Source organism: Opisthocomus hoazin, chromosome 3 (assembly GCF_030867145.1).
Source record: "Opisthocomus hoazin isolate bOpiHoa1 chromosome 3, bOpiHoa1.hap1, whole genome shotgun sequence".
Classification (NCBI taxonomy): domain Eukaryota; kingdom Metazoa; phylum Chordata; class Aves; order Opisthocomiformes; family Opisthocomidae; genus Opisthocomus; species Opisthocomus hoazin.
In genome coordinates this window covers 70521046-70525193 of record NC_134416.1, presented here as the reverse complement: position 1 = coordinate 70525193, position 4148 = coordinate 70521046, and the positions used below count along the sequence as shown (strand labels likewise).

Here is a 4148-nt window from a genome sequence, read left to right as displayed (position 1 = left end):
ATAAAAGGAAACGGTGAAGAAATAACTCTCTGTGCCAATAATCAAAGACATTTGTTTGAAACCAAATTTCTTCAGCAGAAATTTACGTGTATGTGTGTTTCTACTGTAATATAACACTAGTCTGTAGACTTCTGTATGGTCGTGTATGGAATGTAGTCAACCACTAGCAATCATTGTTTCAATTCACCATGCAGCCAATTAAAAGGAGAAAAGCAATACCATTTTTGGCATTAATAATGGCAGTGGAAGAGTTTTAGATGGAGACATGTCTTTTTTTTTTTTTTCCTGAAGATATGCATACATTGGTCTAATGGCATGGTCTTTAATTCCACCCTTAACAGTGTGGGAAGGTTTAGAGGATTTGAAGAATCCTTTCAGTTCAGATGAAGGCAGGCTCTGAGATATCTGCTGACTGATTTCTGTAAAACAGTGCTCTGGGGAGCAGCAACCTTCCATCAGTTAATGCCTCATGTTTTAATAACTAATGGCGGCACATACACACATTTTATCACAACTTACATAGAACATGTAAGATGAAACACCGAAGGAGAAAGGAGGAATTTGGAGGAATCATCAGAAAGTCATTTTCACATGCCTGACTGGAGTGGTAATTACATTTATGATGTTGTGGAAAGAAGGATATTTCAATGCAATGCTAATTTAATTTTATAAATACAGAGCTGTTTTGTCATGAACACAGATCTATTTGTATACTATTCCAGTAACATTGGAAAATTGTTGACCCTAAAACCTATGTAATTGTTAAAGCTTAGCAGCCTGTGTATTTATTTACAATTCGAATTCCATTTGCTTATTAACTGAAGATTTTTTAGCATAGTGTGTAGAGTGACTATATTAAGTATTCTGTGCATTCCCATGACACTATAGACCTAAGCTGTGGAACGATGACCTTTTCTTGTTTCTTATGAGCACATGTAAATTTTGGAGGAAGATAGGGGTTTGGGGGCTCGGTCTGAAGGAACAGATTCAATCCTCTCTGCAATCCTGAGTGCGCCTTTCCAGCTGATGATTTTGAGCTAAGAAGTGACCTGAGGTTCGCTGAGTACTGTTGACTGTTGGTTCAACACAAATATTCGAAGCATGATCTTCATCAGTGACTCAGTACCTATGCCAGTACTATAGAAAAAGTTTAGGTTACAATGGTGCATTCACCATCACGATTACCACTTAAAATAAAAAAAATATTTGACTTCTTCCTCAGCAGAGCTATCCAAGAAGACCTGCATGTTCTGACATAGTCACCAGAATATGTCAATACAAGTGTTCTTCTTTTCGTAGAGTTGTGGAATCACCAAACCATAGAGCGGTTTGAGTTGGAAGGGACCTTTAAAGATCATCTGGTTCCAACCCCCCCTGCTGTGGGCAGGGACACCTTCCAGTAGACCAGGTTGCTCAGAGCCCCATCCAGCCTGGCCTTGAACACTTCCAGTGAAGGGGCACCCACAACTTCTCTGGGCAACCTGTTCCAGTGCCTCCCCACCCTCATGGTAAAAAATTTCTTCCTTGTATCCAGTCTAAATCTACCTTGTTTCAGTTTAAAGGTGTTGCCCCTTGGCCTGTCACTACAGGCTTTGTTAAAAAGTACCTGTTTTAACTCAAAGTATTAGGCCTTGCAATGTAGTGCCATATTATACTCTAGAATACTTTTAAAAACTATACCTAAGATTTGCCATCAATAGTAATGAGTGCCATGATATTGTGTGGCTAGGGTGAGAATCATTAGGCTAAAAGCACAACAGCAAAGATGTAAAACTGGTATATCAGAGCAACTTATTTTTTTCTAAGTGCCACGTAATGAACTTCGCTGCTTTTGAAGCTCACACTAGTGTTAGTGATTTTGTATTTGCATAGACACATAGCAGAGAACTTAAATGCCATCATACGAGCTACTAATGTTTCAAACCAAATAACAGGGCCATACATTTGACTGGAGAAGAAATTTGACTAAATAGTTTATGGGACCCTTGTGAACCAAAGATTATGGTAGTTTTGCCTTTAGGTTCATCACTGATGTAATGGAATGATTTTTTACCTGTTTGCATATGATGCCGCTTTCATACTGGGGTACCATAACGCGATTGCAGAATAATGGACCAAAATATTCAAGCTTTCACTGACGCCCTCTTATTTTTCTGACTGTTACTATGGAACATGAGCATGTATTTCAGTTCAGAAGACAGAGTAACAATAAGCCCCTGCTGGAGTCAGGAGCCAGATTTCCGTCAGTGATGCAAGTAGTGATTTACAGGTATCTCTGTATTAATGGCAGGGAAGTCCCCATCCTTGAGGCAGTATGTAGGTATGAGGTTGTCAGTCAGTACCTTCAGACGTTACTAGTTCACTCTGGAGAGGATGCCCTGCAGGCTGAGCAGGGCTACGTACTGGATCCCCGACAGGCATTGTTTTCTTCTGAGTCATAGCTGCTGCAGGCTGTGGTGACAGCTGCTGACTTTGCAAATAGCTGGTCTGTTCGAGGATGTTAAAATATCATCTCTTCATTACTGGTCTTGCTGCTGTGGAGTATCACCCTGGTAAATCTTGTAATGGAAATAAGTCTGCTCACTTCGTTCCCTACAGGCCCAGCAGGAAGGTTTGATTAAAACAGCTGATGACCTTGAAGACTGGACCAGTGTGAATGAGGGAGGGCTCATACAGTCTCTGTTGTTAGCAGGGCTCTGCAAGGGGTAACCTGCAACTGATGGGTTATGAGGAGCAACCAGGGGTGGCAGCAATTTCATCCTACACCGCTGGATCTGAAAGAGGATACACATGTGCAGAAAAGCTTGTTCTTACTCAAGAGTGCTATTACTTCAATTTATATTGGTATGGGAAAAAGAATACAACTTCCCCTTCTCCAAACACAATTATTACTAGTATGATTTTGTATTTTAGCTGTGAGCTGTGCCAGTGTAAGGAGTTTTAATATCCAGATTGGTATCTCTGTGCTAGGAGGTCTGTATTCACCTGATAGTTTTGCTAAAAACATCACACCTTTTACTGAAATTGTTATGTGGCTGGAAGAAAACAAGCCTTAAAATTTACATAGGTAAGCGTTTGTGTGGTTTCTCAGTAATGTTGCTCTAGATAGAAAAGTAATTTTAAATGTTAAAATATAATATTTTTTTGAGTTGTGTAGGCTGCTCATAATAAATGTAGTAGAATAAATAGGACAGAAATTTGTTTTTATCTTTGTTGCAGAGTACAAATATTTAAAAGGTGTCTCAATCCTTTGCTGACTGTGTAATGGTTTGGTTTCTGGCCTGCAATTTGCAAAGACTCAGAAAAGGAAGTGAAAAGTATTTTACAAATTGAATTAGTTTTAGTATCTAACAGACTTGTTGCAACATCTGTACAGGAGCCTGTGGAGAACATGAGTGTTCTGAAAAGAAAAGCTTCATTCCTGCTTAAATGCGATTGTAGGTTTACTTGTTTGGCATCAGTGAATGGAGTGGCCTGGCACCTCAAGACTCACGACTAGGAGAATAGTGTACTTCAGAATGACTGTAGTTTGCAGATGTGGGTGTTTTGGTTTTTTTAGTTCTGTATATGATTAGATTCATTAATACGTTTTTTTTTTCTTTTCAGATTACATTGCAAAACCATCATGAGATACGTAGATTGCATAACATTTGCTGAAAAGATTGTATGTTGTCGGGGGTAGAAGGGGATTTCAGAAGCATTTCAGTATCAAGAGACAATTTCGAATCACGACATCTTGCTTCACAGGAAATTCCCTCATGAACTGTATTAGCACAATGAAGACTACTGCTGTCTTTGCATCACATGTTTAAATTAACTCCTCAGCCACAAATGAAAGGTTATAAAGGTAACAAACAATAAAACAAAGAAGAAACTGTACTTTCTGTATTTGTCAGATGAGGAAAAAAGATAAATACTATGATGATGAGATTAATATGGCTAGGTGTGGATAGGGTTTATATTATCATGCTCTGTGCAATTTGAAGGGGGTTTTGAGGGAATGAGGAGCTGCCAGCAGGTGTAGTTTTTTATTTGTGATGATGGGTCTGGCAAGTGAAGAAAAATACATACATGACATAATTTCTCTGATACTAACAGTGCTGAGCATGCTTACACCTGCAGATTGTCCTGCACTTACGGTTACAGCG

General features: G+C 39.1%; 1 long non-coding RNA gene across 1 annotated transcript; it reads left to right on the top strand.

Annotated features, from left to right (window-relative positions):
- Positions 1–326: 326 nt before the first annotated feature.
- On the top strand, positions 327–3866 carry LOC142360756 (uncharacterized). The gene is made up of 3 exons (XR_012763335.1): positions 327–1508; positions 2693–2844; positions 3607–3866. It is a non-coding gene; the product is annotated as an uncharacterized LOC142360756 (long non-coding RNA).
- Positions 3867–4148: the final 282 nt, after the last annotated feature.